This window comes from Phodopus roborovskii, unplaced genomic scaffold (genome assembly GCF_943737965.1).
Source record: "Phodopus roborovskii unplaced genomic scaffold, PHOROB, whole genome shotgun sequence".
Classification (NCBI taxonomy): Eukaryota; Metazoa; Chordata; class Mammalia; order Rodentia; family Cricetidae; genus Phodopus; species Phodopus roborovskii.
Window position 1 is genome coordinate 9,243,865 of NW_026125281.1, and position 26,666 is coordinate 9,270,530.

Genomic DNA, 26,666 nt, shown 5'->3' on the forward strand with positions numbered 1-26,666 from the left:
CGCCACCTTTCTCGCAGCATCGCCCCCGCCGTCCGCGCACGGTCCCTCGGCCTCCACTCCCCGGGGCCGGGCCTGTGCCCCCGGCTGGCGGGCGGGCTGGCTTTCTTTTTGGGCATTGCCCTTTGCCCTCGCCTGGAGTCGCGTGTTGACTCTGCCTCCTCGCTTGCAGCCAGTCACCCGCAGGTCACCCCCGTCCCTAGACCACGGCCACCCATCGCGACCGACTCTCGGGGCTCTGAGGTCTGGGCAGCCGGGGAGATGCTGGGGCGGCCCCGGTGCGCGCGGGCCCGCGCTCGGGGGGTGGTGGTGGTGGTGGTGGTGGTGGTGGGGGACGCGGGACGCCAAGTTTCCGCCCCGTCTGCGGCGCGGTGACAGCGCTCGCCCGGAGGCGGCCGCGGCCGGGAGGCGGAGGGCGGGCCAGCGCGGCCGGTGCCCGAGCCCCCTCCCCTGCTCGCGAGCTCGCGCGGTCTGTGTGTGTCTCTCTCCGCAAGTGCGGAGCCGCGGAGGAGGAGGAGGAGGAGGAGGAGGGAGCTGGGGGAGGATCTCCATTGAAATAAACAACCAGCAGTTATTAACACGGGAACATGGCGGCCGCAGCCCGGGCTCCCGCGGCGGCAGCGAAGGTCAGCGCCGACGGCAGCCGGCACCTGACGGCCTGACGGCCCCGCTGGTAACGGCGCCTCCCCCGGGGGCCCGCGGGCGGCGGGGCGGGGCGGGGCGGGGGGCGCCGCGTCCCCACCCGGGCCGCTGCCCTTGGTGCGCGCAGCTCGGCGGAGCCGGCCGGCCGGGCGCGCAGGGCGGGCGGGCTGTTGTTGTGTGCGGGCAGCGCTGCCCGGGCGTGCGGAGCCCGCGGCGCGCATCCTTGAGGCGCGGCCGAGCCGGGGATCCGGCTCTGCTTGGAGGGGGTTGGGGAGGGCGGGAAGACGCCGAGTCCCCGGGAGAGAAAGGAGGCGCTCGGGCGCCGGAGCTCGGGAGACGAGAGCCCCGGAGCGCGAGGCGGGCGGAGGCTCGGTGAGCACCAGGCCGGGCGGGGGGCAGCGGCTGGCGGCGGTCTCGGGCCCCGGCCCCGGCCCCATCGGGGGCTGCGCGGCGGAGCCCGGGGAGGCGGCGCCCGGGCGGGCGCAGCCGCTGCTTTCTTCCGCGGGCGGCGTGCGGCGGCTGCACGGGTGCGATCCGGGCTCGGGGCGGCAGGGGCCGGGCAGTGCCGGGGGTGTGTGAAGGTGACGCGGCCGGCAGGGGCAGGGGCGGCGGCGGCGGGGGCTCGGGCGTCCGGGGCCCGCGGGCCTGGGTGGCTTCGGGGCGGCAGCGCTCGGGCCGCGCAGGCCGGGCCGCGGTGGGGGCGGGGAGCCGGGGCCGGGCGGCGGCGTTGGCGGCGCCGCGCCGGGCTCGCCCCTGACTTAACTTTCTGGGTGCGGGCATGTGTGCCGGAGGCGCGCTGGGGCCGCGGCCGGGGGCGGGAGGCGGGCCGCGAGGTTCCGGGTTGGCTCGGCAGCGCCCTCGCCCCCCTCCCGCGGGCCCCCGCGGGGATCGGGCGCTCGGGGCCCCCCGCGGGCGGGGGACGGGGGTGCGGGCGGCCGGCCGGCGCGCCCGGGTCACGCCCTGCACCGGGGGACCCTCCTCCTCCGCGCCCCTGCAGGCTCCCCGGGGAGGCGGCCGGGCCCGGCGCCGCGGGCTGCAGCGCCCGCACCCCGCCCCTCCGGGGAGTCCTGCAGGCGCCGCGGCCGCGCTCGGGGGTGGCTCGGTCCCTGCCTCCATGGTCCCTCCCTTCCCCCTCCCGCGAGCGAGCGGCTTCCGGGGCCTGCGGACCGAGGGGCGGGAACTGGGGGGCCCGAGCCCCGCGCTCGCGGCGCCGCACAGCGCGCCCGCCTGTCACCGGCAGGGGAAACTTTCCCAAACCGGAGCCCGAGCCCGAGCACCCTCCCCCGCCGCCTCGTCCTGCGATCCCACTCCCACCCCACCTCCTCCGACTCCTTCCCCTCCCACCGACCCGAATCTGGCCGTGCCTGACGGACGGGGCAGCGAGCCAATAGGCGGCGGGGATCTGACCTGCCGGCTGTCGGTCAGCCAATGGCGGGAGCCAGAGACAGGCAGGGGGCGGGGCTTCTCCCGACCAGTCAGGGTTGAGTTGCACGCGGGGCGGGGGAGCCATGGAGACGCCGCGAGCCTTCTTCCAGTCCGGCGCGTCCCTCGGTCGCCCGCGCCTCGGCTCGTGGAGTAGTGTCACTCACAGGATCTGTGACCTGGGGAGACCCGCAGAGGTGCGCGAAGACAGTGCTTTGCTCTGGTGCCGCGAGAGGCGTTGTTGTGTAGACACGGCAAAGTCTGAAAGCCACTTTCAGGATGTGGCAGGCAGGCAGGAGCTGCGAGGCCCGGTTTTTAAAATGGCATATGTTGGCAGCGGCCGCGCTCTGGACCTCAGCTGCGCCAGGTGTGCGCGCTAGGGACCTTTGAAGGTCTGCGTTAGTTTGCCTAGGCTTCTGCTCTGCATCGGGACGATGGAATTGAAAGGGCACCCCGAGGGCGAAGGCGCGGGGTGGCCTCGTGTCAGGTGATCATTAGAAGCGCTAAGGCATCCTTGTTTGGAATGGCGTCACTGGCTCCTTGTTTAAGCAGACCACCAGTTCCCAAAGTGTACTCTTTTAAGTTTTGTGTTTGGTCTGGGTGTGACGTTTTGCAAAGTCGCGGTTTATGCTTGCGTTTTTGTGTTTTGTTTTTTTAATTATTCCTCTTGCTTTTTTGGGCAAACAAAATGAACTTATGTACCAAAGCATCACGGGCACTAAGCGTGGGTATTTAAAGCGCAAAACTAGGCAAACAATATTTGTCAGTAGAGGAAAAAAAAGGGGGGTGGGCGGGGTGGGGGATAAAGTACAGCTTTCCTGGTTACTGCCATACAAAAGATTCTTAACAATTTTTACTTTCCTTAAACACAGACGACTTTCACAGCATGTGGCTACTTGTAATGTGTAAGAGGTCAAGAGCTAGCTCTGATTGTTTTAACTGTTTGGGTCCAGTGAAGTGACTTTCTTGACTCCTCCCTGCATTTCAGGAACAGGGGTGGGGTGGAGGGGTGGGGTTCACTGGGAGGATCCCAGGTTGCTCAGCGGGAATGGAGGTCTGTTAAAAAAGACAGCAGCTGCAGCCTTGCTTTCTCTGTGTGCATGCCCTCCTGTTCTTTGTTGGTGAGGTTAGTCCACCACCAAGGCAGCAGCCCCGTTCCTCCTTCTGACTGGGATCCGCAGTGTCTTTGGGAGTTCAAAGAATGAGTGGTGTTGAACTAGGAATCCATTCATTTTTTTGGAATCTGTCACCCATGGATTTATAAAATATTTTATGGGAATGATGCTTACTTATGTTTTAATACTGGGTTCTCCAGGGTTTTCTTTTCTCTTCTTTCTTTCTTTCTTTCTTTTTTTCTTTAATTACTATTGGGTTACTAAGAAAGAATTTGAGAGAGACTGTATTGTAAGGAAACAGTAGTCTGTAAAATGTGACTTTCAAATTTATAGTGTAGATTCCCAGCCCCGGTGTAATTTTGAGCATTCTTGTAGAAATAAATTGCATTTTGCTGTCTCTTTTGAAGTGTTATTTTGGTGATAAATGAGCCAAGCCAAAGATAAAACAAGCATTTATTTCGACTGACAGAGGTAGGGAGTATTGTAAATTAATGTGCAGAATGGAGCAGCATTCAGACACTCCCACCCTTAGTTAATTTGGTTACAGAGGGCCACTCCGATGCAGGCCCCTTTCTCTTTCTGAATTCTTAAAAAGCAACCTATGATTTTACTTCCTTCTCTTGAACATGGTTTTTAGATTCTTGGTGGCAGAGAGTGGCAAGTCCCCTAATGCCTGGCCTGGGGAAGAACCTCTCAAGCATATGGAGACATCTAGAAAAAGATGTGCATTGTCAGCCGAGATTCCATTGTGTGCTCTCATTCGGGAGCTGAGCCTTCTTCCTCCTGGGAATTTCCCTCTTAAAGAGAGCATTTCTTCCACTTTAGATGTCAGGGTACAGAGGCCCAGGCTTCCAGGCAGCTCAGCAACCATTGCTGTGACTTTAGTGCTTTGGAGGGACTTCATGATTTCTTTAAAAATTTAACCCTTCATTGGTTAAATATAATTTAGATGACTTTTTTAGTTTGAGAGATCTTTTACTGGACATATAAAAGGTAGTCAAGGGGGGGGGTCTTGGGCTTGTGTAAAGGATGGCATCCTGCCTCCTCCCCATAGTTGTGTCCTATTAAAGCTGGGTCCCTGGAATCCAGGACTTGTGATCATTTTACAAATTGAAGTTAAGGACTCTGCCTACACTGTTTCAGATAATAGGTTGCTGAGTGACCCATACTTTGACAGCTTGGATTTTTGTTTTGTCTTAAGTTTTTTGTTTTGTTGAGACAGGGTTTCTCTCTGTGTAGCCCTGGCTGTTCTGGAACTCACTTTGTAGATCAGGCTGGCCTGGAACTCACAGAGATACACTGGGATTAAAGGCATGCGCCACTACTGCCCGGTTGACAGCTTGGATCTTTAAGAATTGTTTTTGTCCAGTTAGATGTAAAAGCTGTTTTTTGAAGCAGTCCTTATATTATTGAAAAGAAAAAGAAGGAAGAGTAGCCTTTTAAAGCATTTTTTTAAATATAAGGTAACTTTTTTGAAACGCACAGGTGTCTTTCATATGTTGACCATTGTTGTATTGGAATTATATTTAAAAATGTAACTAATGTTTTGTTGTTACTGTGACAAAACCAATGTTAAGATATTGCTAGCAGCTTTTTACAATTTTCTGTTTCTAGTTTTGTTTGGCATTATATACTTTATTGTTTATTTATTTATTTTTATTTTATGTGTATTATTGTTTTGCCTGCATGTATGCCTGTGTACCACACCTGTGCCTGGTACTCACAGAGACCAGAATCCCTTGGAAGTGGAGTTAGAGATGGTTGTGAGTTCCATGTGGATGCTGGGGACCCTGGTCCTCTGGAAGAGCAGCCAGTACCCTTACCTGCTGAGCTATCTTTCCAGACCTGCTGTGTTGATTTATTATTATTTTCGTAGTAATAATCTTTTTTTTTTTTCTAGATAGGGTTTCTCAGTATATTCCTGACTCTTCTGGAATTCACTCTGTAGAGGAGGCTGGCCTCAAACTCACAGAGATCCAATTGCTTCTGCCTCCTGAGTGTTGGAATTAAAGGCATGTGCTGCCACCATCACCATCTGGCTGCTATATTGGTGTGTGTGTGTGTGCGCGTGCGCGTGCGTGCGTGTGTGTGTGCGTGTGCGTGTGTGTGTGCGCGCACGCGTGCGTGCGTGCGTGCGTGCGTGTGTGTGTGTGTGTGCGTGCGTGCGTGCGTGTGTGTGTGTGTGTGTGTGTGCATGCATGTGTGTGTGTATTGAGACAGGGTTTCTCTGTGTAGAAGCCCTAGCTGTCTTGAACTAATCTGTAGCCTAGGCTGGCCTTGAATTCACAGAGATCCACCTGCCTCTGCTGGGACTAAAGGAATGGGCCACCATCACCTGGCTGCCATATTGATTTTTAAAAGAAGGAAACGGAAGGAAGTAAGGAACTACTGTACTGCCTTGGCGTGTTGGTCATCATGAAATCAGAGCAAATCAGGGACTTTCCCTCCCGTAGTGAAATGATAGTAATTTACATAGCAATAGCAAACGCCATGGAATAGAAAACAAAACAAAACATTAGCTTTTCACCTTTTCTTATCAAAAGCCCTCTTTACCCCCTGTGTTTCTTCTGAAGGGAAAAGAGGCTCTTAGTGTTTATGCGCTTATTTCTTTTTTTGTTTTCGGAGTCTTGAAGGGCTTAGGATTTGCAGAGGAGAGAAGGGACACCATTGTCACACCGCTCTCTAAAGCCTCTTAAAGAGTGCCATCTGGAAAAGCTGCCAAGTGCAGTGTAGTGTCAGGGACACGTAATTCAGACAGCATAGGGAAACACGCACTGTATGGGTTCGAGACGCCGCTCTCTGGGTAGAGGTGACAATATGACTTGTGTGGCTCTTTTAGAAGTCTGTGATTTCCCTAGTTGTGGTGAAGATGGTAATAAAAAGGGGTGGGCATCTTAAAGGTACTTGTTGCCAACAACTAGTTAAATGTACTACACACCTTCACCTAGGTGGCATTTGACAGAAGGAAAAGTAGCTGTTAATTCTGATGGAGTTTATGCCTCGAGCCAGCAAATTCCACTGTCCTGGTCCCCGTGTTCAGCAGAGCCCATGTCTGGGCCTTTGTATGTAGGCCTCTTCTCTGCATTCTTTCTTTTTCCCTTTAGCCATTGTTTCATCCATTTGTTCACGGCGTCACGTGGTGGAAACTTGTCTGTTCTGACCTTGACAGTGTATTTGGGAGTAGAAGCTGGGAGTTAGAGAGTCGGCGGCTGAAGAGGGTGATGGTCCACCTTCCTCTTTCTTTCCCTTGCATCCTTGTTTGCCTTCATTTCCCGCCTGACTTGGCTTATCACTCTTTCCTTTTCTATGTCTATGTGATTTAAAGTAGGTACTATCTAGCCAGTTCTGCTTTGATTTGGGATCGTGTTATCTTTTTTTTTTTTTTTTTTTTTTTTTCCTGAGAATGGGATTATGTTTAGAATTAAAAAGTTGTGGGGTTTGAGGATGGCTCAGTCAGTAATGTGTTTATACTGCAAGGTTGAGGATCTGAGTTTGGATTTCCAGTACCCATGTAAAAGCCTGGCCGTGCTGCATCTGTAATCTTAGTGCTTCGGAGCAGAGGCGTGCCAGAGTGAGCCGGAGCACGACGTGGAAGACACCCAGTGTTGAGCTCGGACCTTCCCGCGTGCATATGCACACACAAGTACATGTGCTCACATACCACCCCACAGTTGGTTAAACATTCCCTTGATGGGACCACAGCCTTCATGGTTTGAGCACGGCTGGCGTAGTACTATCTACCTCCTGGGCTTTCTGATGAGTATTTCGTGCTTTTGACACTGGCCACAGACACGTAAATACAAGTTGTTATCCTCATGTTACAGGAGGGTGGAGCTCAATGGGGAATTGACCTGTTAGGGGGAGTCTGACGATGGCTTCCCATTAGGAATCTAGGGTACAGTAAGTGTCCTTAGGACCCTCATCTAGTTGTAAGCTGTAATGTGAAGAAACTTTGGATATGAATAGTGCAAGTTCTGCAGGTGCCGGGTTAAAGAGCCTGACCTTGGACAGAGAGGTCATGACCTGTAAGTCACGTCTAGCCTATACCTCAACCGTTCTTGAAATTTTAAGACCCTCTTGCCCTTTAAATGTCAAGAAGTGGGAAACGCAGGGAAGTGAAGTGATGGTGTTTACCAAATGTTTGCTGGAACCGCTTTGGAGTGAGATGCCCCTCGATGGGCTTGTGCTCCTATCTTACTTGGGTGCAGGGAAGCTGTTCACAGTTGTAGCGTGTCTGTCTTGCCACTCAGGAAGGAAATGGGTACACAGCGGCGAGGTAAACTTCCAGGGTCACACAGTCAAGCTGTTGCAGTGCCTTGGAACCCAGGTGCCTCTTGCTTTGGGCCTGCTTGGTCGGGATTCCTGTTGACTGCAAGGCTCACGCTCAGAGCTTTGTTAAGACATCAGTCCATTTATTTTGTGAAAGCAGTCTTGTCTGTTCTCTCGATGGGAAACTCGTTTGTGGGGGATAGGTAGGAAATGGATTGAGGGAACAGTGTCAGGGGTATAGGTTTGGAAAAGATAAGGAGTTGACCTAGATATTTGGTTTCTCATTTCTTCAAAATAGATTTGATGTTGCACATTTAACTGTGGGGCACAGATTGTGTGATGCCTTTAGGTGAGTGTTGTGTTCTCCATGCAGCGCCGATGACTCTGTGTTGAGATACCATGGACCCAAAAGAAGGCTGCTAATGTATTCAGTCATCTGACTTCTGCTATGCTATTTGTGGAATTCTTCTGTCTGCTCAATTGTTTGCAGGGAGCAGGCGCACTCTCAGGAAACTCCTGTGCTCTGCCAGGATCTGCACGCACTGCTTGTAGTGTTCCAGCTGCCAGGACCCAGGCAGGGCCTGTTCTCAGATGGAAATGCAGAGCATGGGATTTTCTGATAGTTTATATCCATGTGAAATGCTATCCCCGACCCCCAAAGGCTGCACTTGGAGAGCGTGAGTTCTGCACCTTGCTGCTGCTAGCTGCCCTCTGCCCATTGCAGGCCACAGCTGAATGAGGGTGGGTTCTTCCAGCAAACTCCATCTTGCTTATGTAATCTGCTCACAGGTCATCATGAACAGACTTCCTCTGCCTTTGTGTCACAGTTGCTTTTGTAAGAACTTTAATATTTCTCTTATGGTTTCTCATTCCATTGTTAATATGCCTAAAGATAAAGAACTTTGAGTTACTTTGAAAATGTAAGTTAAAATTTTGAATTGTGCTGAGCATTAGGGAGGTAAGAGGCAAGGGATCTCTGATTTCAAGGCAAGCCTACATAGTGAGTTCCAGATAGCCAGGGTTATGTAGAGAGATGGCTGTGCCAAAAACAAACAAGCAAACAACACGTATGTATGTGTGTGTGTATGTATGTATGTGTGTGTGTGTATGTATGTATGTGTGTGTGTGTATGTATGTATGCATGTGTGTGTATGTGTGTGTATGTGTGTGTGTATGTGTGCGTGTGTGTATTGTGTGTATGTATGTATGTGTGTGTGTATTTATGTGTGTGTGTATGTGTGTATGTATGTATGTATGTGTGTGTGTGTGTGTGTGTATGTATGTATGGAATTATGGTCTGAGGGCGTTGCTCAGTGTTGACCTGCTTGCCAAGCGTTCTGGGTTCGAGCTCAGGGACACCTGCCACTCCCTCCCCACTGGAACTGGATATTTTCAAGGATCCTTTATCATTACTTACTCATTTCTAGGCCACCTTCAGAGTCTATCCAAATGGAGGATTTAGACAGTTACACGAGTAATATTTTATAAAAGTGGTTTTATTTTGTGTGTTTCAGGGTTTGCGTGCTTGTTTGTCTTTGCACTCTGTGCGTGTGTGGTGCCCACAGAAGCCAGAAGAAGGCATTGGATCCTCTAGGACTGGAGCTATAGATGGTTATTAGCTGCTTGCTATGTGGGTACTGGGAATCGAACCCAGGGACTTCTGAAAGAGCAGCCAGTGTTTTTAACCACTCACTGAGCCATCTTTTTAGCCTAAGGAACAACATTTCTAATGCTACTGCTTAATGTGTTAAGATATGTGTGTGTGGTATATTCTCCACCTGTGTTGAGGTGTGTGTGTGTGGTATATTCTCCACCTGTGTTGAGGTGTGTGTGTGTGTGTGGTAATTCTCCACCTGTGTTGAGGTGTGTGTGTGTGTGTGGTAATTCTCCACCTGTGTTGAGGTGTGTGTGTGTGGTACATTCTCCACCTGTGTTGAGGTGTGTGTGTGTGTGTGGTATATTCTCCACCTGTGTTGAGGTGTGTGTGTGTGTGGAATATTCTCCACCTGTGTTGAGGTGTGTGTGTGTGTGTGGTATATTCTCCACCTGTGTTGAGGTGTGTGTGTGTGTGTGTGTGGTACATTCTCCACCTGTGTTGAGGTGTGTGTGGAATATTCTCCACCTGTGTTGAGGTGTGTGTGTGTGTGTGTGTGTGTGTGTGGTATATTCTCCACCTGTGTTGAGATATGTGTGTGTGGTATATTCTCTACCATTCTGTTGTGTTCATATGTTTTTGCAGTGCTGTGTGTGCTAAGCTCTAGATCCATATTATATGAAAGACCCTGACATGTCTGTAAATAATTAGAATTCTCCATAGCTGTAGCATCCTTTGACACACAGTCACTTTTGGGAGAAGGAAATTGGTCCACATGTACTCGTTAGGTTCCTAAGTAAGGAATATAGAAATCCACTAAAATTCACAATGAGAGGACCCTTATGCCTGTCTTTGCTGCCTGTGTGGCACCAAGCGACTGGTGTTGTGAGGGACTGTGTGTAGAGGAGGAAGGCCAAGTGATACCCTCGCCAGTCACTGCTCACTACCCTGTATTCTCTGCTTTAAGGATACCATTACAAATCCCACAGGGTTAGGTGATCCAAGTGGTGCATATGTTATAATGGAAAATACTGAAGTGGATTAAGACCAGTCACAATGGTAATCAAATGTTTAAGGACTTAAAAATACTTGCCTCTTAATTTTTTTTTTTTCCAAGTATAGTGGCACACAACCTTTAATCAGTGCACTCAGAAGGCACGGGGCATTGCATCTCTGTGAGTTCAAGGACAGCCTGGCATACATAGTATGTTTCCAGACTAGCCAAGACTAGAAAATCGAGACCCTGCCTAAAACAAATGCATAAATAAATGGAAAAGAATACAGAGAAAGAAAAGGAATTCTTGCTTGTGAGGGCTGAGGATGTAACTCGCCTGGCAGTGTTTGCCTAGCACCCACAAGGTCCTGTTTTCAGTCTGCAGCAAGCAGTAAACCACGTGTTCTGACACACCTGTGATCAGCATTTAGGAGCTGAAGTGTGTGTGTGGTCAGACGGTCAAGCTTATCTTCTGCTACTCAGTGAGTTTAAGGTTAGTCTGGGGTTTGTGAATCTATCCCCTCCACTCCTTCCTTTCCCAGAGGAAAAGAATTATTTTCTGTAATTTTCATTTTTGAGCCTTGTTTTTATTCAATGTATGTTCTTGCTGCTGTCCTGAGTTGTATTAATGTCTTGATTCCTTAAGGCTTTTCCAATCAGGGGTGATGGAAAAGTTCCTTGAAGAATGTTAGGTTTTGTATGCAGCACCATCAGAATCTTTGCAAGGTAAACAGGTGGTATAAAGTCTAGAAGCCAGTGTGGAAGTCCCCTGGAAAGCTTGGGGTTATATCATGTACCTTTATCTTAAGCAAGCAGCACATGTAATTAGGACCAGAAGCAGAATGGGAGACTGAGCTAATACAATAACAGTCATCACTGTGGGCTGAAGTGTATAAGATAGTTAGTTAACCCCTCCTCTCAAAAACCCGACATTGTACTTGGACATCGCGGTGGACTGGATAGCAGAATGGGAGTTTGAGCTCGCCAGCGCCTAGGCAGCAAGCACCTGCGTCTGGACTGGCCTGACCTGCGCCTGCTCCTTCTGGGATCATGACCCCAGCACTGAGGCCATTTGCTGTGTGTGAGGGCGTACAGGTGGATATGCTAGGGAGGGGAGGGGAGAAGGTCTGACCTCTGCTGGTGGGAGGTTGGGGCAGCCCCTTGACTGTCCCCGACAGCCCCCGATAGCCCCCGATAGCCCCCGATAGTCCCCGATAGTCCCCATAGCCCCCGATAGCCCGGCAGCCCCCGATAGTCCCCGATAGCCCCCGATAGTCCCCATAGCCCCCATAGCCCCCGATAGTCCCCGATAGCCCCCGATAGCCCCCGATAGCCCCCGATAGTCCCCGATAGCCCCCATAGCCCCCGATAGCCCCCATAGCCCCCGATAGCCCGGCAGCCCCCGATAGTCCCCGATAGCCCCGATAGCCCCCGATAGCCCGGCAGCCCCTTGATAGTCACTCGATAGCCCCTGATAGCCCCCAATAGCCCGGCAGCTATCTGCACTTTGGTCTCCCTCCAGGAGCCGACCTGGGCTACTCTCATGTGCACACATGTCATTCTAATGTGCACACACACGGAAACACACATGGAAAGAGGGTTGTGCAGCGAGGTCTATAAAATAACCAAGGCAGAGTAAAGCAGGAAGAGTGTGCCCATCTCCTTGCATCTTTAAGAGATTTTGAAGGATGCATTAGTACTCGACTAAGTTATCGAAGGTACTAGTGGCTGATGGTGTTGCTAGTCAAAGGGAAGAGAGAACTACAAATACATAACACAAGGAACACAAGGAACAAATCAAGGCAGTTTTCAATACATATTCTTCAAAAGGCCAGGAAGTGAAATTCTTTGATTTGTCTGGTAAGACAGTTTACCTGTCGTGTCCTGTAAATATACCCACAGTGTGTACATCTGAACGACTTAGGAACTTATACTGCTTTCTTATTGCTTCAGAACACTGTGTGTGCACATACATGCTACACACACTATACATATACCTACATGCTATACATATGCACACTGTATGTATCCATCCTGCATGTATACACACTGTCTTAGGGTTTCTGTTGCTGTGAAGAGACACCATGACCATGACAAACCCTTCCTTATAAAGGGAAGACATTTAATTGAGGTGGCGGCCTACAGTTGCACACGTTGCTTGGTCCATTATCATGGTGGGGAGCATGGCAGTGTGCAGGCAGACGTGTGGTGCTGTAGGAGCTGCTACAAGATGATATGCAGGCAACAGAGAGTAGGCTTGAGCAGAGAGGAGACCGCAGAACCTGACTTCACAGTGTTGCAATTCCTGCAACAAGGCCATACCTGTTCCAACAAGGCCACACCTCCTTTGGGGGTCATTTTCTTTCAAACTACCATATGTCCTGTACACATGTGTGTGCTTTTACTCTAGACAGCGTGTAGAACAGTTGAACAGTATAAAGGCTGTTTTGACTGACACTTAAATCCCCTTCTCTGCTGAAAGTCATTAATAGTTTGATCTTCCCACGATATTCCTTTCCTAATAATGTAATTTCCCACTCATTATAGAATGATACCTCCAAACACTTACCTGTGAGTCGTTCTATTTCTGCTGTGTGCATCATCAACCTTTGTTCCTGGGAGTGTTCTTCCCATCAGCACATGCGGTGTGACCTCATGTTCTCTTGATTTGCCTGGAGAAAGTAGATGAGTTATTCTCAAGTTTAGGAAGCATGCCTTTGACATCAAAATTATTTTAGGAATTCCTATTGCTAATCTTAACACTGAAATAATGAACCAGAACAAAAGGAGGAGTCCAAAAATATTCCAAAGTCATTACTAAGTTACTTAATGAACCAATTATAGATTAAAATCGTCCTGCAGGAGCGGAAGCAACTCCACCGTGTTCGCCTCAAACAATTGACACATTTTTGCTTTGTCACTTTGAGAAAAATCAGACATTTTTTTAATGCCAGGATATATTGGATTTTCCTCTGCAGAGTATTTGACACTCCAGAGAAAAGAGGGGTTACTAATCTCAGTTTATGGTGGGAAGGAGGAAATCTGAGGGGGTACTTTGAGGTTCTGGAAAGGTCATAAGGCAAACAGAATGCACCGGTAACATGCCAGGGTCGGCTCTCCTTCCATTGAAGAAGTAACAGGGAGGACAAAAGTGTCACTGGAAAGGCTAATGCCTCAAGACACTGAAACCCTACAGCCTGCAAAGGACACTGAAATCCTACAGCCTGCAAAGGACACTGAAACCCTACAGCCTGCAAAGGACACTGAAATCCTACAGTCTGCAAAGGACACTGAAACCCTACAGCCTGCAAAGGACATTGAAATCCTACAGCCTGCAAAGGACATTGAAATCCTACAGCCTGCAAAGGACACTGAAATCCTACAGCCTGCAAAGGACATTGAAATCCTACAGTCTGCAAAGGACATTGAAATCCTACAGCCTGCAAAGGACATTGAAATCCTACAGCCTGCAAAGGACACTGAAATCCTACAGCCTGCAAAGGACATTGAAATCCTACAGCCTGCAAAGGACATTGAAATCCTACAGTCTGCAAAGGACATTGAAATCCTACAGCCTGCAAAGGACATTGAAATCCTACAGTCTGCAAAGGACATTGAAATCCTACAGTCTGCAAAGGACATTGAAATCCTACAGTCTGCAAAGGACATTGAAATCCTACAGCCTGCAAAGGACATTGAAATCCTACAGCCTGCAAAGGACATTGAAATCCTACAGCCTGCAAAGGACATTGAAACCCTACAGTCTGCAAAGGACATTGAAATCCTACAGCCTGCAAAGGACACTGAAATCCTACAGTCTGCAAAGGACATTGAAATCCTACAGCCTGCAAAGGACACTGAAATCCTACAGTCTGCAAAGGACATTGAAACCCTACAGTCTGCAAAGGACATTGAAATCCTACAGCCTGCAAAGGACACTGAAATCCTACAGCCTGCAAAGGACACTGAAATCCTACAGTCTGCAAAGGACATTGAAATCCTACAGCCTGCAAAGGACACTGAAATCCTACAGTCTGCAAAGGACATTGAAACCCTACAGTCTGCAAAGGACACTGAAATCCTACAGCCTGCAAAGGACACTGAAATCCTACAGCCTGCAAAGGACATTGAAATCCTACAGTCTGCAAAGGACATTGAAATCCTACAGTCTGCAAAGGACATTGAAATCCTACAGTCTGCAAAGGACATTGAAATCCTACAGCCTGCAAAGGACATTGAAATCCTACAGCCTGCAAAGGACATTGAAATCCTACAGCCTGCAAAGGACATTGAAACCCTACAGTCTGCAAAGGACATTGAAATCCTACAGCCTGCAAAGGACATTGAAACCCTACAGTCTGCAAAGGACATTGAAATCCTACAGCCTGCAAAGGACATTGAAATCCTACAGTCTGCAAAGGACATTGAAATCCTACAGCCTGCAAAGGACACTGAAATCCTACAGCCTGCAAAGGACATTGAAATCCTACAGCCTGCAAAGGACATTGAAACCCTACAGCCTGCAAAGGACACTGAAATCCTACAGTCTGCAAAGGACACTGAAATCCTACAGCCTGCAAATCCAGAGCCTCGCCCGTGGGGCCCACAAACCATATATACACTGTATACCACATATACTGTGATCACACTTGTGACAAATTCTGATTCTCCAAAGTGTACTTATAATTTTTTTTAATTATTTTAAGTTATCTATTAATATTGGATCAACAGCTCCTGTACATGTTAAATCAACAGTCCAGGCCTCAGCTGGAGGATGCCTTTGGCAATAGGGTCACATGCTTCCCTTGTCCTTAGCTTCACAAAGTATCTCAAGAACATCCTTTTTTCAAAATAATTTATTTAGTGTACATTGGTGTGAGGGCATCAGATCCCCTGGCACTGAAAGTTCCAGATGGTTGTGAGCTGTCATGTGGTTGCTGGGAATTGAACCCAGGTCCTCTGGAAGAGCATCCAGTGCTCTTAACCACTGAGCCATCCCTCCAGCCCCAGCAAAAACAACTTTTAACCTAAGTTGTTGTTTTGCTTTGTTTTCCTGAAAGGAAAAGCGTGGGCTCTCCTAACGATTCTTCCTCCCTCTCCCTTCATCTTTTCATTGTGAAAAATTACATTCAGAGAGGTCGGAAGGGTAGTGAGGTGAGTGCCTGTGTGAATTTTCCTGCACACACACATCATGCATAGGTTTACTCTCCCCTCCTCCTTTCTCAGTGTGCGTAGGATAAACCATTCCAAAGTAAGTGGCAGATAGCATCCTTCACCCGTAAAGTACATCTTAAAAATACTATCTGGTGTCAGCACACAAACACACACAGTGCTGTATTCAACCATCAGAATGAAGGCCTGATCTCTTCTCTGTCAGTTTCCCATCTTCTTCAAATACCCGGCAAGCCTTGCCCCGCCCCTCCCTCCCTCCTCTCTCCCCCCCACTTCCTTCCTCCTTTCTTCTTCCTTTTTTTTTTTTTTTTTTGGCCACACAAGGTTTCTCTGTGTATCTTTGGCTGTCCTGATGAATCTCGCTTTGTAGATCAGGCTGTCCTGAAACTCACAGAGATCCTCCTGCCTCTGCCTCCGCAGAGCTGAGATTAAAGGTGTGCGCTACCACTGCCTGGCCAAGCTCTGATTTTCAAAGCTGAACTGGAATCTAACCGAGTCCACTCATTGCATCTCTTTTCCTAGCTTTTATTCCTTTGACTGTTGTCCGGCACCCATAGTTTGCTTCTAAGAGTTCAAGCCAGTCGTCCCTGGAGGGTGGGCTTGTTTTGCCGTTTCGGGGTTCTTCTGTTGCATGTCGATTGAAGTGCCCCGCAGGAGAGTTAGGGTGTTAGATGAGTGAGTGAGGTTGCTCATGGCCCGAGAAGCACCCTTGAAACCTTCCCGCTCACGGAGTGAACCCTTGGGATGTTTTTACCGAGTCTTCCTGCGGTCTGTTTAGGTTGGGTCTGCACAAACCATACTTGGATCATAAGGAAAAACAACCCAAAAGGTCAGAGGTGACTTGCTGGACATTTGCCATCCACTAAGTGTGAGGTGTATTTTCTCCTCACAGGAGATTTTTGTTTCAGGCATAGGCCAAAGGGGAGAGAGACTGGGCCATTACTTTGAGAGTCACCTGGACAAATAAGCCTTTGTTTGAATACTTGGTATGTTCCTTGCTCTTTGTTGGAGAATGGTAACTTGCGTTTCTTGCATACTTGGCCTAAACTCACTTTGAACATTTCTGTTTCCTTTTTCTTTACAGTCTTCATTTGTTCTTTGTGACAGGACAGTCATGTTCTTGCCATTTTGTATTATGATATGTATGCATATGTATTTAAATATAGATCCCCACCATAACACCAGGGGTTAGTCTTGGGACCTCAGACATGCTAGGCAAGCACTCTGTTGACTATATCGCCAGCCAGAGAGAGACCTCTTTTAAAATGGATCTTTGTGTATGTGTGTTTTAAATAGCAATTACTCTTTTCTAATTTTCTGCATCTTATCTGCTGTGGGTTTGGATGCCAGATAACAAGGTTTGTTTTGTTTATTCAGCAAAAATTTAATGAGTGCCTTTTCTATGGTAGGCACAGCAATCCAGAGTAAAGAGAAAAGAAAGCCCTGTGGTGGAGGCTTTTACAGTTTAGGAAAGAGATTAATTACTGTGCAAATGCATTAGAATCGAGAATAGCATTCGAGGACTTAGGGATCTATCTCAGGCTAACTTGTAGAAAACTGAGTATTACTAAAGAGGATATTTTTTGATCAGTGAGATTTAAGCAGATATTCTGAGGTTCACAAAAGCCAGTCTTAACACATGGGGGTATAGTATGGTATGCAGAGTCTTAACACTATAACCATGGGGTATAGTATGGTATGCAGAGCCTTAACACTGTATCCATGGAGTATAGTATGGTATGCAGAGCCTTAACACCTAACCCCCCCCCCCAAGTAGGGATTTAAAAAAAAAAAAAAAAAAAAAGAAGTTTGATAGTGACAAAGTATATATTGTGCTCACTGATCATTTAATAATGCCTAAGAATATTTTGCTTCTGGCCGGTTGGTGGTGGTGGTGCATGCCTTTAGTCCTAGCACTCAGGCAGAGGAAGGCAGATCTCTGAGTTTGAGGCCAGCCTGGTCTATAGAATGAATTCCAGGACAGATAAGGCTACACAGAAAAACCCAGTCTCAAGACAAATCAGCAAACAAACAAAATAAAAACCAAACAGAAAACCCAAACCAAACAAAATGAGTATCTTGCTTCTGTTAGATGGGTTCCGCTGGGCAGGAGTTTTAATGTTTCTGAGTCCAGATTTCCTTTGCTATATACTTTGGCTGGCTTGGCCAGCTACTCACTGGCCCAGGTTGGCTTCTAGATCCTGGATATGCTCCTGCCTCAGTTTCCTGGCTTTGGGGATTGTAGTATAACCCCACCTGCTTCCAAATCCAGTTTTTAAAATAAGAATAATAGTTAAGATCAATTTTACTATTAATGAATTATAATGAATTAGAAATCTGGTTTTAAAATAAGTCTGTTCCAGATTCCTTGTTTATAACAAAGGAGAATTGAAACACTAGTCTTTCTAAAACTTACTTTTTAAATTCTGGAATTAACTTTCAACCCCCCCCCCCCCCAGCTGAGGGCTATGTCACGCACAGCTCTTTCTGCTTTAATCATTAAGAGGTCTTGCTGTGTGGTTCAAATCCAGGCTGTCCTGGAACTTCAACCCATGCTTCAGCCTCCTGAGTGCTGGGGTTATAGGCGTATTACAGCACTGTGTCCCATTGTGTAAAATGCAATTGACTGCCTAGCCAGAGCTCTGTCCAGAGCAGCAGCCTCCCCTGCAAGCCACTCAGATGTCAGTAATAAAAAAGCAGGTGCCTCTGAAAGCCCAGAGTGTTTCTGCTTCAGCCTTTTGTTGGGAAGATGCTGCAGGTGTGGGTGACACATTGTCTGGGTTCCAGGAATTAGCAAATGCTAGAGTGCATTAGTTATCTACTTTGCCTATCGGATTCCAAGGTCTTATTTGTAGAGACTTAGAAAAAACATGGGTGGTTCTAGAAATAGACTTTTAAAGGTGACTGTTCAAGTCTCTCCCTCCCTCTCTCCCTCTCTCTTCTCCCTCCCTCCCTCCCTCCCCCCTCTCTCCCTCTCTCTCTCTCTCTCTCATCTATCCTGGAATTCACTCTGTAGACCAGGCTGGCCTCAAACTCAGAGATCTGCCTGCCTCTGCCTCTGAGTGCTAGGACTAAAGGTGTGCACCACCACCACCACTCAGCCAGAAGCAAAATATTCTTAGGCCTTACTAGGCTCTTGATAGATGTGGTAGGCTGTGATCTGTGATGAACTTTGGGCTGAGTGCCACCAGTGAAGAATTCTAGTCAGGGCCCTTGCCAGCAGTGTGTTAGTACGAGAGGCCCTGGGTTTGGTCCCTAGCACTGAGGCTGGGAAATGAATAGGGAGTAATAGTGGCGGTGATGGCCCGGCCCAGGGGGACGTTCAGTGAATGCTTGCGCTCACTTGATGGCACAAGCCTGGGATCCCAGCCCCTTGGAAGGGAGTTGAGGGACGAGGGTTTCAAGTTCAAGGCTAGACTACTAATTTAGCGTCTCAAACTAAATAATGAGCAGACGAACACAAGATTTTGCTCAGTGGTGTAGCCTATGACAGTAAAGTCCTAGATTCAATCCCTAGCGCTGTGGGTAAGGGCTGTAGCAGGGACCCTGTGCACCCCCGCTTCCCGACTTGCCTCTGGAGAAGACACTTAGAAGCCAGGGATCAAACAAGATCTTGCCATGAGGTGTTTTTTTTCATTTAGATGCTCTTAGGAGATGATGTCACCGGCACGCAGACTGTAAACCCTTGCGTCTTGTTGTGGGATGTCCTTTTGGAAGTTGTTGATGCCAGGTTCCAGCATGGAGCTCTTTGAACGCAGTTGTCTGCTTGCTTTTCAAGTCCACGAAAGCAGTTTGGTTGACCCTGCACTGCTGTCTGGTGCTGTTTGCATCCGGGTGATTTCCTGCCTGGTTTATTTAAATGTTTCCTATCGTTATCATTACTTTTATTGTTATCAATATTGACACATGTTGGTGTTTTGTCAGTCTTAGCTAGGTCTTTGGGATTTTAACTTATATTGTTTTAATATTTCAAATGAGAATGTTCCAGCGGGCTATTTTGAAGTGAGTCCTGAAGACAGGAACTACCTGTGTGCTGGTTCTCCATGGCCCAGCTTTTAGTTCTTTGCCAGCTAATACACTGCCCAGGAGTGCACAGGGTCACACTGGCACTATGAGAACACATTTGGAATGTTCTATATCATCTGTAAGTATACTCCCATTTTGTTAGATTATCGATGACTTTTAGTCTCCTTTAGCACCCAGCAGGTTTAATCTCCTGCTTTTCCACAGACAGATTATTTGGTGTGTCCTCTGGTTATGGAATTTGTCCATCTGGTTCACGAAGCCACGGTGCACTTGGCAGTTTTGTGCAGAGATGACTTTTAAGGGAAAAAAGTAGTTATTTTAACTACTTGGAGGTGGCAGAACATTTAAATTATATTGAAAATATCTGAAGAATAAAGTACAGCGAATTCACATTTCATTAACCTGGGAGAGAGATTGTCTGCTTGTTTGACGTATGTAAGTGTTGGTCTTAAGAAGCAGGCAATGTTATTCTCTACAGACAGATTATACTTAGATTTGACAGAGAAATATCTAATGGGAACTCAACGTTAAAATCATTTGGCTGGTTTGATTATAATTTAAAATAAAACCCCTTTTCTTTTGGGAAAATTAATGCGTGAGACTAGATGTTACTTTTGACTAGTTCAATCTGTGGCTTATTCTTCAATAATTTTCTCTGGGAAAAAAAAATGCAGTTCTTGCTAAGAATGGTGATACTAACTCACCAAAATCAGATTTCTGCTTTTCTTGGAGTTGGGAAGTCTTGTAAATAGATACTTCAGAATCCAGGGATCGCAAAGTCCCTTGCCACTGTCCTTCTAAAGTGGACTTCATCAGACAGTTTAATTAATTCTCATCATTAGCACTGGGGGGTGTGTGGATAAATTGACGATCAGAAATTTTGACTGTGTAGCAAATAAAAAAATCTGTGTTTCACTGATGACAGCGGGTTCTCACAGTCGGGTGTATTAGCCTGTGTTTACCTGGTGAGTGGAGTGTACTTACTCACCCAGAAGTGATGGAAACGTCCATATATCAGATTCCTTAGTGGGGACTCCAGATCTGCAGGGAAAGAGCAACTGTGCTTTTGAAGTTCAAGGGGACAAATGCAGTGTATGGATAGTGAGGTACCGAAGGGACATTTATGAATATCGCTGAAAGAAGTTTCTAAGGCGATTGTGCTGTACACCTCATAAAACATAAACTCTTTAGAAAATTCTGGATTCCCAGATGACCCAAAAATGGGTCATTTTTAAATCTGACCCATAGCTCAGGAGCGCTGTTGCACATCAGACTGATGTCCATGCTTTACTGTCTTGGGTGAGGTGTGGCACACTCACGGAGGAAGGAGCATCAGCCTGCCCTGCCCTGCCCTGCCCTGCCCTGATTGCTGCTGCGCCTGATGCTTAGGGGTTGCTATCTATCACTCCTGAAGTACACGCATGCGCGCGTGCTTGCAGGAGCTAGGCTGTGCTTTGGGTGCTCTTGTGTTGTCTTCGCCTTGTAGGTGGATGCCGCATGTGAAATTGACTGTCTCTTCTTTTGTTTTGTTTTTCATTTTCCTTCATTTTTCATATTTGTTTTTAGATCTTGAACTAGGAATATGTATTAATGAGTCAAATGAGCCCTTGAGTCGGAGCTGTGGAGACTGCAGAGGGCCATCTGTGTCGTTCGTGATGTGCCGAATCAGCTCACATTGGAGCTTTTAGCAGCAGAGAGAAAGTTGTGGAGCGTTATTAGCACAGCTGATCCTGCAGTCAGTCAGGGGGAGAGGGGTCTGAGTAACAGACTGCCTTTCCAGCACATCTTACTAATCCCAAAGCATGTGATAACGGCTCGTAGAAAGAAGTATCCAGGCTGTGTCTTGGCTAGATGAAAACCTAGCCAAACACGGGAGTGCTACATGCCCCCTTCCGTCCCTGGCTCCCTTCTAGAGTCCCTGAACACAGTGCTCAGCAGCTTCTTGTTGTTCCCTAGAGATGCCTACACCAGCACGTATTCAGCTTTCCCCGACACTTTTATGGATTTTGGGGAACAAAGTCCTGTTTGTTTCTTTTCTTCTCTGTGGACATAAAATATTTCAGATACAAACTTCTATGTGCTTTTATGATCTTGTGTTTTAGCTAGTTGTCTGTTGACAGATCGCCATTTCCTCCCTGTGTGTCAGGTAGGCCTCTTCCGTGCTTGGGTGACAGAGAGCCTTCTGAGGAAACTGCTAATCGCCTCACTCACTGATGGCTTTCTCGCTCTGACTGTCACAAGCACTCTCTCTTGCCAGAGCATGCGCATGGCTGTGGGCCTTACAGTAAGCAACTTCATTGTGTCTACTTTCCCCTGTGTGTAGCTGGTGTTTTATCTTTAATGAGACAGCAAACACCTTCAGTAGAAGGAAGAGACTTTGGACTTAGTTGGCAACAGGCAGACTTCTTGTATGATAATACTAGTCACATGATCCAGGCACGTGATCTTGTGAAGAAATTAAGATTGGGTTTTAACCTACAAGAAGCCATGTGCTGGCTGTGGTGGCACATGCTTTTATTCCAGGCACACAGGGAGGCAGAGGCCAGCGTGAACCATCTACATAGTGCGTTCCGAGACAGCCAGGACTACAGAGAGACCCTTTCTCCAAACACCAGGGCGTGTGTCAGGAAGCCATGCATGTTACACTGCACAGGCCTTGACCAGTTGTTGACTTGAATGAGAACTGAGATTCTTGGGAGATTGTAAATAAAATCCATTATAGCCTTAGTCGATTCGTTTTGATCTCAATGTCATGACACCTCATTATCTCAAATTAAGTCGTGCATTATTATCACCTCTATAAACTTGAATAGCATGACAAAATTGTTTTACATTTGGTGGTTATGCCGTTATAAATCGATGGGTGTCAGCGTCTAGAAAGTATTAGCATAGGATCCCTTGTAACTTCCGTCACTGCATCCTTACCCTTTCCTGGGAGACGGCAGTGCTCGGTACAGCTGCCGCCAGTTCAGAGCAGTTTGAAACAATGGGAAGTTAAAATTTAAAACCAGGATAAAGAGACAGTTTAGTGAGATGGCCTCTTGTTTCTGTGAAGCCTCTTGAACTTTTTGAGAGTTTCAGTGCAGGATTTTTTTTTCTACAGGATTTTGTTGTTCATTCTTACGGAGGCATGCCTATAATCCACGGACCTGGGGTGCAGGTAAGAGGATAGGAAGGCCAGTACCCTGGGTCAGCCTCAACTCCTGTACCTGCTCAGTGCCAGCTTGACCCAGGAGACTAAGGAGGGGAAAGCAACCCCAAACAAAACCAAAACATCAGCAATGAAGTTCTTATGGAAAAGTCTTTTAGAAAGTAGGATAATAAAACAAACCTGTAAAGTACTCATGTAGACCTTTACCAACCCCGACTCTTTTTTTTTTGGTAGCAAATTGCAGATACCATTCCATTGTCTTATTTACAGAAGGCAGGCTCTGGCCTCAGTAGTCATGTTCTCATAGTCAAGCACTTAAGATCACCTACCTTCTCTTGAATCAGTGGAAGCTTTGTAATCATCGACACTTTCGTCTCCTTCAGTGGGAAAACCAATGTGTAAAGGAGACAGTATTCCAGTGCATAACTAGCTGTGCATGCATTTTAGTTGGTATGCAAGCCAATGAGAAATCCATCATCAGAGACAGTTGGTAGAAAGGGAAATGTAGTTGCTCAACGTTTTATGTAGGAAAATGCAAAGTACTGTTTTCTTGGTGTCTTTAATATACACATAATAAACTTTTGAATGAACAGGACCCCCCCCCCCACACACACACCTTGGGGTGTGCTGTGTGTAACCGGCACATGGAGGTGATTTCTTTGAGGCAGGGCTGTGTGTGTGTGTGTGTGTGTGTGTGTGTGTGTGTGTGTGTGTGTGTGTGTTGATGCTGACTTTGAACTCACTGTGTAGTGGCTGCTCTCTTTGACGTACAGATCCTGTATCCACCCACCATATTCTGAGTTTACTGCCATGGGCTATGTCTTGGCCAGAGTTCCCCTTTGTCTGTTACTGTAGCCCCCAGTAAACCGAAATTATGGCAGAAACTGTTGTCATTGACAACATGAGCAGCTGATGGGTGGCTGCTCAACACCTTCGTGTCAAGCAGTGATGCATTTGTCTAGACCTGTTCTTGGAAAAGGGAGACTGCCAGGGAGCTGGGAGGTTGTGTGCAACCTCATGGTAATTATTTCCCAGTGTCTTGAGAGGCTTGAACCTCTACTTTTCTTGCCATGTGCTAAATGCATTTAATTAATATTTCCAAGACATTGGATTTCTCCTGCACTTCTCAAAATATGACTTAAGTGGAAGATGGCGGCTGTCTAGACAGGTGGGTAGAAAGCTTTCAGTTTACCCAAATCTTCTAGAAGCCAGGTAATTGTTCTAACTATTTTTGGGAATTTAGCCTTGCATGGTATTATATTTTAGCTAAAATAAGGAGAACAGGGCTGGTAAGATGGCTCAGGAGTAAAACCCAGCCTGACAGCCGAGTTGTGTCCCCAGAACCACATGATAGAAGGAGGAGAGAATGGCAGATGCAAATTGTCTCTGACTTCCGCGTGTGCATTTCCTCCCGCCCCCCCCCCCCATACCCATGGATGAATTACTGTATAGCATTTACTTTCTGAAATGTTCCTTATTTTACTGCATCGTGTTTGTTCTCTGACATTAGTTAAGCCTCACGTGTAACTGCTTGGCTCTGTGAGAGGAATGAGTACGCTCACCTAGTTAAGGGCGTCTAGACTGGGAACCATACTTGCCCCTCAGCCGGGGTGGCTGAATTAACTGAGCCCCGGCTACAGTAAGCTGGCAGCACAATCTGCTCCCATGTCCCTGTCACGCTGTCTCTGTAACTGTAGCCGTGAGAGCCGGGGCTGCAGAGCCAGAGAAGGTGTTTTCTTTGTCACTGCATCACTAATTGTTCATTTTGGCAAAAGCATCCTAAATTTATGAGACCTCGGCCTCTTTAGTTTTATAATTTAAAGCATTTATTTTACACATGGACCCCAGTTTCCCTTCCCTCCTCTCCTTTGAGCCCCCCCCCCATGTTTGAATAGAACATCGACTTATAGTAGAAATCAGCGAGATTAGTTTTTGAATTGTCAGACTCCTTTGAAAAACCACAAACCATATTCCTTAAAAATTTCCCCTCTTGCCTCACCTCTGATTTTTGCATAGTTAGGTCTTGTGGAGGGAGAGAGAGAGAGAGAGAGAGAGGCAGACATGTGGGTTGCCTGTGTTATAGTGGCAGTAGAGAGATGGCTCGACATCCCTTAACCTGGCGACAAACCTCTATCATCTTTTTAACGTTTAGACATAGTTTTATATAGCTCCTACCTAAGTGATTAGAATAGCATTTTAAGATGTATTACTGCATATCTAGTTGTTAATACAAACCTTTTGGTTGTATTCTCATCCAGTGTGTAGCCATTGTAACCACGGCCCTAGATGTGTCTATTAGGCTGTGTCACTGACCCAGATCTTCCAGGAAATAGATAACCGAGGGAATCAATCTGCTATAGCTGATTATCTGTGGTTCCGACTTAGGGTGAAATTTTCTGCTTTTTTACCGAAGACCCTGATGATGGTTTTGGCCCAGGTTCCTATGCCTGCATCAGTCTGCAAACAAGAGGCAAACTTAACAGTGTTAGTTGTGAGATCAGAGCATTATCTGGCCTGTTATTTTCTTGGCAAACAAAAACCCTGTGCTTGCCTGCCCTTTTAATTTGACCTTACTGTCTCCAGTGGTAGCAGCAGCATCACTTTTAGATTTTGTGCAAGAACTGTCACATTTTTTGGTTCTTAATGTGTTTTTATTTATTTATTTATTTATTTTTAAAAAAACAACTTTTTTATCTAAATGAATGATTCTGGTCATGAACTAATTTGTGTATCTCTATTTGTACTGCTGTAGAAATAAGAACCATTCTTTCATCTCAAGCGCCAAAATTCCATTTCACCAGGCAAAAGCATGAAAGACAGGATGTGTGTGTGTGTGTGTGTCTCTGTGTGTGTCTGTGTGTGTGTGTGTGTGTGTGTGTGTGTGTGTGTGTGTATAGCTGTTATAAAGCTCTGGGCTTTTTTGTTTTTTTCCTGTTTAAGCAATTCAGTTTGTTTTGCATGAAAAGATGGTTGGCTCAAAATGCCAAACTAATTAAAGGTATGAGAAGTGTTCAAAGATTTAATTTTTCTAACGAATATTTTGGGTAATACTGATCAGTGCAACTTAAACACTAAATTTTGATGTATTTATACCAAATTATAATCACTGTTGGGCCCTATTTCATTTTTTAAAATTATCTCAAAGGAGTATAAATGTGTTAGAATTGCAGACAATTTCTAATATAGCAGAAATAAGATTTTCTTTGAAAGATGGGCTCATCTTTAGCGTGTCTGTGAAATCAAGATGTTAAGAATACATATCTACAAAACAAGAACTATTTGAGGTCCCTCATTAGTGTTGTTGCTGGCTTATTTGCTGGTTTTGGTATTTCACCCTTTGAAACAGTTTTGATTTCTAAGTCTTAAAAATAAATGCCTACTGTCCCTTGTCACAGTGTAGACGGCCCAGCATCTTGTGAGCCCGTTTGCTGCAGAGAGCCGTCAGTGGAAAATCAATGTGTAGTTTTGAGAATTTAGCTTGCTGATTGTGGGCTGCTGGTGTTAACTGCAGCTTGGGGCTGCTTTGGGGTCAAGAGCAGGCCAGCCCAGCTCTTGAATCCTGGATAGCTGAGATGGGCTCTTAGGTGGCTCTTCCCAGCCTGAGCCCCCCAGCTTCCCCGTGGAAGATGAAAGATACACCCGAGGAAGATTTTGACAGGCAATGGCATTAGATAAGTGTCCCACTGATCTGTACCCTAACACTACCACCTTGGGCTAAAGTGAATGGATTTTGCCTGTCAACTAAAATTGAAGTTCGTTGGCCTATTTCTTTCTTTCTTTTTCTTAATGGAAGTTTGTTGTAAAGTAAACCACCTAGCCATACCCTTTAAGGTAATGTTACATTTGTACTGATTTTATTATCTCACAAAATCCAGAGTCTTTAGTAGTATTTTTTTTCCCCAAGTGGAATTTTGTAACTCATTAGTAAGTCCTAAATTCACTTTAGTTTAGTTGGCTGTAGTCAGTATAAAACTAAAAGAAAGCTGATGAATATAAAGCTGATGAATATAAAAGAAAAATTCAGAGTGTAATGCAGAGTTCAGGTAGATGGAAGCTAAACGCACAGGGTGTGTGTGTGTGTGTGTGTGTGTGTGTGTGTGTGTGTGTGTGCGTGCGTGCGTGCGCGCGCATGTGTACATTCCCCCCCCCCCCCCACAGGTTCATGCTTAAGGCCTTGTGCATCTCTTCCTCCTGTGAATGTTTTCTTTCTGTCTGGTTGACTCTTGATGTGGGTCCTTCTGCTCTAGAAAGCTTACTTACTTACTGCAGTAACATTTCTTACTG

At 47.0% G+C, this 26,666-nt stretch overlaps 1 protein-coding gene across 7 annotated transcripts in view; it reads left to right on the plus strand.

Moving 5' to 3' along the window:
- Window positions 1–512: 512 nt before the first annotated feature.
- Window positions 513–26,666, plus strand: part of Ncoa2 (nuclear receptor coactivator 2) — a 215,075-nt gene continuing 188,921 nt past the window's right edge. For 2 of the 7 annotated variants that reach the window (XM_051196935.1, XM_051196983.1), the window contains exon 1: window positions 513–670. The gene's annotated coding sequence lies outside the window, so the exon portion shown is untranslated. Of the gene's footprint in view, window positions 671–1,991; window positions 2,060–2,138; window positions 2,259–2,365; window positions 2,549–26,666 lie in introns of those variants that run through there. The other 5 variants (XM_051196975.1, XM_051196958.1, XM_051196967.1 and 2 more) reach the window with 5 other exon arrangements.